We start from the raw sequence: 8,214 nt of genomic DNA, 5'->3' as shown, positions 1-8,214 counted from the left end.
TTAAAAAATGTTTTCTAAATTGTTTTATATATATGAAATATTTTTGAGTTAATTAAAATATGTTTAAAAGTGTTAAAAATGCGTTTAAAGCTAAATTTAAAATATGAAAAACACTATTCAATCACTATTTGACATTGTTCATAACATTATTCATACACGAATATTGTTCATGAATAGTGAGTTTCAAAACGTCTGATTAAGTTTCGAAACTTTCGCCCCTAGAACAACTACAACAGACTAATTTTTTTCAACAATCATAATTTTGTAGAATTTTGGAATTCATGTTAAAAGTTTAGAAACTTTGTCTATCAAATGCATTTTCATGTTAGGGAAAAGGTCTCCAAACGACTATAATTCATCCTCAACGACTATAAATGGCTACAAACTCATTCATCATCTTATAAGCACCTTAAGAACACTTGAAGAAGGTGAATACACCTATCCAAGCTTAAAGATCAAGAGAAAAGTGTCTTTCATTCTTATTTTCTATTTTCTCTTGTATAGAACGTATTGAGCCTTATTGAATATCTTTGTATTCATTATTTGTGAGATTTAATTTTTGTAAACACCTACCTAGTGAGGTATTCTTGTTTACCCAATTCAAACCTTGTAAAAGGAGAGTGGTTCTAGTTTAATTTTAGAAAAACTAAAGTGCTTCTATCTTAACCATTGAAAAGATAAAGTTGTAAGGTTATTCCTTATTCTTAAAGTTAAGATCAAATTAGTAAATTTGTTGAAATCCTTAGTTATGGAAAGCTAAGGTAGTGGATATAAACTTTGGTTAACAAAGTTGAACCACTATAAATTGATTTATGCCAAAAGTTTCAATTATTTCTTCAAGTTTCCACCAAAATCTATCAAAGCAAACCCATCCCCTCTTGGCGATTTTTGGTTGATCGATCGAGCCTAACAAACATGTACATGGTAAAACATAAAACTTTCATGGTGACTCTAACATTTACCGGTTTCAATTATGATTTGAAATTTAATTAATTTAACATATAGGTAATAGCTAAGAAGTCTACAACCCGAAATAATATGAAAGAGAGATAGATTACAGAGATTGAGTATGAGTCTAGTATGCTCCATCAGTACAAAAAAGTGTATAAATAATTTCAATAAAAATTCTCTAACTACCCTCAATCCGAACACCAGAATATGTAGATTTCCCTGAACCATACACACACTTGTACACCCGGTAAGGACCTTTTCTATGTAAATTTAATTAATTTAACATATAGGTAATAGCTAAGAAGTCTACAACCCGAAATAATATGAAAGAGAGATAGATTACGGAGATTGAGTATGAGAGTCTAGTATGCTCCATCAGTACAAAGAAAAGTGTATAAATAATTTCAATAAAAATTCTCTAACTACCCTCAATCCGAACACCAGAATATGTAGATTTCTCTGAACCATACACACACTTGTACACCCGGTAAGGACCTTTTCTATGTAGAATAAGAACCTACGGTAAGGACCTTATGTATATAACATAAGGACTTGTGGTAAGGACTCTCCCTATGCATAAAGCAAATGAGCCCGCAGTAAGATCTTACAAGTTATAGACTAAGACTGAAATACTTTCTTCAACTATAACCAATATCATAATAGTAAAATAGTAATATAAAAAATTATTAACCATATATTTTTTGTATCAGAAAATAGAAATCAAAGATTGTGTTTTTATTTCAAACAATAGAGTCATACTTTTAAAATTAGAGAGAATGGTCTCATTTCTAAAATAGATAAAATACTCAAATGCACATGGAACTAGGGATATGCATGAGTTGGATTAGGTCATGTTTCTGGTCAACCTGAACCAAACTAAAAATTATATACCCTCCATCTTAGCTGAACCAGATCCAAAAAATGTACACCTTTCAGTCGACATGAATTCAATTCATTTTTTAGATAAAATTTGAACCAACTCGACATGACCCAAAATAATATATTTATAAAAAATATTACTTTTATATAATAAAAATAGAGATTTAATTGAAAAAATAATATATAGATGGATATTATTACAATTATCCCTAAATATATAAGGTAAAATTACATTTTTTGGATCTAATCAGGTTAGATATTTTTCACACTAAATTCAAACCCGATTCGACCCAAACATAACCTCTTAAAAACCTGACCTGACCTGAACCTAATTTGTTTTAAAGGAACCCGACTCAATAGGGCTAGTTCTGAGCGAAACCCTTCAGTTTCTAATCCTGCGTCGATCCCTACATAAAGCATATTAGAATGTTCAATTTATTTCTCAGAGGTACTTGGTAATACTAGAGAGGGAACATAGAACTACCATCAATTTTGAATTGATTTTAGAAATTAGATCCCTATAAAAAGGGGTTCAATAGATAACATATAAAATTAAACATTCAAAAATTGATACATCAAGATCATTTGGGATTTGGACAAATTAGAAGGGTATTCAAGAACTATTATATAGAAATATTTAAGATTCAGATATATCAATAGTGATACTACAATTAGGCATAAATGAGCATTTTATTCATTTTGAATCCAAGAAAGTTTGGTAAATCGATCTAATAAGGGTAAGACAGTGATTTGAGGTATTCAAGCTTTCTGACGATTCATTAGGCTTCTAAGTCCCATCGAACTAACCGGACTTCATTAATGCGATATTTACAAAGTATTTAGACAGAGACATTTCTCGAATATTTCTTTCTTAGTCCCAATTGTATACAAGTGCTACATAGATCACTTTCACAAATCATCCTTGAATGTACATCGAGGAAGCGAAAATTTATACATGCAATATTTAATTTATTCTTGTATTATAATAATATCAAGAATTACTAACACATAGGGGTCACTAGAAAAAACTCCTTTAGTGACGCGTATTGCTCGTCATCTATGGGTGCAGATGTCACAAAAATGCGCGTCATTAAAGCCACTACCATAAATCTCAGATGACACGCAATTGTGTGTCATAAATCTATGACGCACATTTATGACGCGCATTTATGACACGCATTTATGACACGCATTTATGACGCACATTTATGACACATATATTTATGACGCACATTACGCGTCATTGAAGCCCCCGTCATAAATAAAGATGACACACATTTCCGTGTCATAAATTTATGACTTACATTCGTGTGTCGTGATTGTATGTCATAAATTATATATATATATATTATAGATTGACAAATAATCAAACTAAATCACATTTAATGCCTCGTAATACTAAATATATATATCATATTATATATAAGTAATCCATTTGCATACAATATATTAACATTAAGTTATAAAAAATATTGTAATAATAAGTCGATACAAAATATCACGACATAATAAAGTTTGCCACATAAGATACCCATTCTTTGCGAATATCATCATCCGTGTATTCTTCCTTCCTATCGCCAACCTAAGTAAAAATATGAAATAAGTATATAATTTATACTTATTTAAAGTGAAGTATATAACTATCAAAGAGTACTAAAATGACCAATTTTACATATGCATTCTTTGAAGCATATGTAAAAATAAATTTTACACATTTAATTAGTAAAACTTCCCATATAAATTATATCCATTATCAAGACACGAATTCACAGTTTTCAGTCTTGCTAACAAGTACTTGCATTAATTTGTTTAGAATAGTATCCTACTTCAAGTCCATATGATAGTTGTATGACTAATGTGTATGTATGATATGACAGATGTGTATCAGAGAAGTTTTCTTACATTCTTATTGACCAGCACTTCAAATATGTTCTCGACTATCTCTTTCATGAACTTACAAACATAATATCCATACTCGGTACCTCCCGACTGACGGGGACACTACAAACAGTTTACAATAAACGATTAGTCAAAATGAAAGCTGCAATTTAAACAAGGAATGATCGAAGTCCTCACCAAAACAATGATCCAATTGAGGCTAACCTTTTTTGTTAGATCCACTTTGAGCAGTGTACAATATCAACAACACCCTTGATGGAAATAAAGTTTTCACAGTGGATAAAGTAGAAAAAATTGCATAAATCACAGCCCACTAGACTTGATATATGGCTTCAATAGTGATACCTTGATGGAAATATTTCCTTTATGTTTCTTCAAGATGTCTAAAAGAACTCTTGTCCAGTACCCTCTGTAGCTCAACAGACCTAGGTCGGAAAGTGGTCTTTCAGGTGTGCCAAACTTTACCTTCTTTCTTTGAGAGTTCATATGCTGTGGTCCAAAACGAAGACAAATAAACAATAAGGCTCTAGTTAATAACCGATACGATGAAATTCCAAAGGATAGATCATAAGGGAAAGAATTCATAAAAGAAAATAGCAAGCATAGAGCTTACAAAATGCAATAAAAAAATTTCCATAGCCTTTCCTTTGATATGGAGGAAGGGTGAGGATACACGCCAAATTATAGGATTCCTCTGAATGCTTTTCCTGCATGATTAGATGCAAAATGCTAATATATTTGTTTGTGTTAGGGTAACGCAGTCTAAATACTGTGAACAATGAAATACATATATATATATATATAAAATTAAGAAATAAGAAAGATTCAAAACATCTTAAGCAAAGCCGGATATTAGAACCACAGAGTTTTTAACCAACTCACTATCGGTAATGATGCTATAATTCACAGATAGACAATAAGTTCTATAAATCAAATCACCTATATGATACTATTATAGTTAGTAGATCGCAAAAAAAATATTAAAATAGCCACAGACTTATAAGGTTTATTTTAACTCCAGACCGCATCAAATCATATGCAACAAAAACATAGAAGCTATATTGGAGAAGTATCCAACCATATGGAAAACTCGATCATCACATTCACACAAAACATAGAATAAAAATAGGGAAACGTCGTAATAAAGGGTCTTGTGGTCAATGAACAACTTTGCTAAATAACAAAGATTCTGCCCATAAATATTGTTCTTTTTGCCATCAACCTGTCTCAAAATATTTGAACAAAGGAATACCAATGTCAGTAAATATCTGATGCATTCTATAACAAGACATGTTTAAGCAGGAAAACACAACAAATGGATAGGAAAAAGAAAAAGAAAAATGGTGAAAAACATTTATATGCTCGTATTGGAAGTTGAAAAAAGCATACACCACCTTTTTTTTCAAAATATCTTTCAAGAAAAATATTATGATTATTTGATTTTATGTAAAAAAACAGTGAAAAATGAACTTACAAAAAGCAAAAGCAATAATGTGGGTTCAAAGAAAACCAAAATCATATAGATTTTACTTAACTAGAATGAGGAAAGACTTTTCATTTTCATTTTTTAGATTTGGAATAGAAAGTAGCAGCAGTAAAAGCTTTTCAAGAATATACCTCAAACATTGATAGTGTACCACTTCGATATATTTCATCCCCAGGGGGATACTTTAAATCACACTTCCTCAACAGAGTAAAAATTAAACAGAGTTAATATTGATTTTGCTTGCCCCATTTTTAACTTGCAGCAATTAGAAAGGGGGTAAATTCAAAGACAATACACACACACACACACACATATATATCACCAAGAATTTCCAAAAGCCTTTTTTTCAAGGCAATAATATCCTACATCTGTACAACATTCCATCCTATCAAGTCATAAGATAGGTGATTACACTACAGGGAATGCAATTTAAGATATTAACTGAAGACATGAAGAATAAAGATTATTCTTGCCATATATTGATCTTAAAACACAAGCTCTGTTCTTAACCATTTGGGAAACAAATGAAGAATAACATCGGCACCATTAACTAAGTTTTTGTGATTTCCAGGTACTTAAAGAAAAATAAATATTAATAATCAATCATACATAAAAACTAGATACTTGCAGTTTAGCAAGCAAACTACACATCCCATAATTGTTTCTATCTTAATCAATTAGGACAAAAAGGAAATAAAACGAGGAAAAGCTAGACTCACATATCTACACCTACATAGTTTGTATAGTATTAGAGGATCGATAGAAGGATAATTCTTGTCTTATGCACAAATTAAGCAAAGAAACAACAAGATGAGAAGTATCACTTGCCAAGACAAGATCATTGACTTCAATCCACAACATACATGGAGAGAAGAAATGTCAGGCATCACTTATCAAATCATTTGACACTTAGTTACTTTCAGCCAAAACATACAGAACAAAAATATTGGTAAACAAAACTTATATTCATGATTAAAAAAAGTAAAATCATATTACAATATTCAAGGTTACCATAAAGAAACTAGAACATAGTCAACAATTAAGTTACTATAAACTAATACAACCCTAAGTATTATAAGGTGGAAATTTTTACTACTACATTAAAGCAAAGCTCACCATATGCCTTTGAAGTTGCTCTTTGTGTTTCATGAAGTTGAGGCAAAACTCACAAAAGTACAACTTCAATGAATCATTATATTCTGGTGGAAAGGGGGAAAAGTACCATGTCTCAATTTCATATCTTCCAAGTTCTATGGTCGAAATATTTTTCACCTTTGTAAATTCCTCATGCTCACGCAAGCTAGAAACATCGAGTTCTTCATGACCCTGCTGAAAAGAAAGCAACATACAATTACATATAAAAGAATTTCACAAAAGCAACAAGTAGAAATTTCAAATTAGCCTCTGATCTTTACACATCATCGAGCAAAAGGTGTGCATTTACTTACAACCTCTACGTGTGTCTCATCAATCTTATATTTTTGGTGGCGAGTCATTTTTAAGCTTGTAACCTGAGAACCCCATGAGCAAAATCTTCACATAAATACACCCTCAGAACAAAAATAGAGAAGAAACTGAAATATAATGCTCGACATTGTAAAAGAAACTTTACCTTGTCTTCAATATTAACATCAACAACTATTTCCACAGAATCAAGATCAAGTTATTCATGCTTCACCCATTCATCTAGCCTCCTATTAACTATCATCACCATAACAAAAAAAACAATTTCCAAAGTTCCCAATATAAATAATTCTAAAATTTTCAATTCAATAATAAAGGCCTAAAGTAATTAAATTTATTTAGAAAGCCTAGGGAGAACATAAATCTTACACTCGATGTAATGAACTTAATATTCATAATCATTAGGCTCAGAAAAATGCATCTTACGGCGTTCGATGACTTTGACAGGATGATACTTGTTGTCCCTCCAGTGGCACATCACCCGAGTACCCACCTCTAGAGGGAGTATACTCGACCTCCTCTTTTTCATTGCCTCAGGCTCCGACACTATGTTAGAGGAGGCCAGAGGCTTCTGGTCGTCACCGACCGACTCTACAGTGGCGTGGGATTGTGTTGAACCATTCTTCGTTATCATCGGCGTGTCTATTGAACCCATGGTGTCGGTTTGAGAGCAGCCTTCGAGTGGGCTCAACAATACAAAAAGGGTTGAAGAAACTCAAATATATATTAAAAGATGACTTTTAAAGATGACACACGATGAAAAGTGTACTTTGTGTGTTTGCTAAATTTTTTGGATTATGACTATTAAATATGACACACATTATTGTAAGTCATAAATCGTTCAGATTTTAAGAAACATGACATTTTTTGCAAGTCATAAATTAGCGTGTGTCATCGTTCGTGTGTCATTAAAGGTACATTTTCTTGTAGTGGGTTGTGCTTTATCACCTTTAAGGGGTGCTAGAACATTCAGATGTTATCAGTATTTTTAGGATTTATCCAAAGACATTCATAAATTCTAAATCATGATGGTACTTGAGTCATTTTGGTACTTGAAGGTGTTCCAGTCATTTTGAAAATTCTCGCATATTAAGTACCTCCAGTAAATTAGTTTTTAGACGTTTATTCATAAATAAGGAAAATCTAATTATATTATAACCTCGAAGATTAGATACTAATTACTAGGATTTCCTAAAAATATTAGGAATTTAACAAATAAATCAAGAGTTCTATTAAGTCAATTATGAGTTCTCGAGTCAATTTTATTATCAGGGGTGATCCATGTTTTTTTTACAATTTAAGGGTATTTTAATCATTTCTCAATCCATGTCTTTCAAGCATTAATTCTTATAAAAAATAATCAGAATCAAAGATTTTGAGGTTAATTACTTTATTAATAATCATTGAGCTTGAAATTTCTTATCAGTTGTCTAATTTCTTATTCAATTTATGCAAGTCTCAAACAATCTACTATACTTATTAAGCATTCAGTAAGAATTTAGAAATAATTAATGATATACACATGGTCAATCATA

At 31.1% G+C, this 8,214-nt stretch overlaps 1 pseudogene; it reads right to left on the bottom strand.

Moving 5' to 3' along the window:
- Nucleotides 1-4,032: 4,032 nt before the first annotated feature.
- Nucleotides 4,033-7,334, bottom strand: LOC120217385 (annotated as a pseudogene).
- Between the last annotated feature and the right edge of the window lie 880 nt (nucleotides 7,335-8,214).

This window comes from Hibiscus syriacus, unplaced genomic scaffold, assembly GCF_006381635.1.
Source record: "Hibiscus syriacus cultivar Baekdansim isolate YM2019G1 unplaced genomic scaffold, ASM638163v2 tig00000003_pilon, whole genome shotgun sequence".
NCBI lineage: Eukaryota > Viridiplantae > Streptophyta > Magnoliopsida > Malvales > Malvaceae > Hibiscus > Hibiscus syriacus.
Note: the sequence above shows the minus strand (reverse complement) of the source record. Positions and strands in the feature narration are given on the sequence as shown.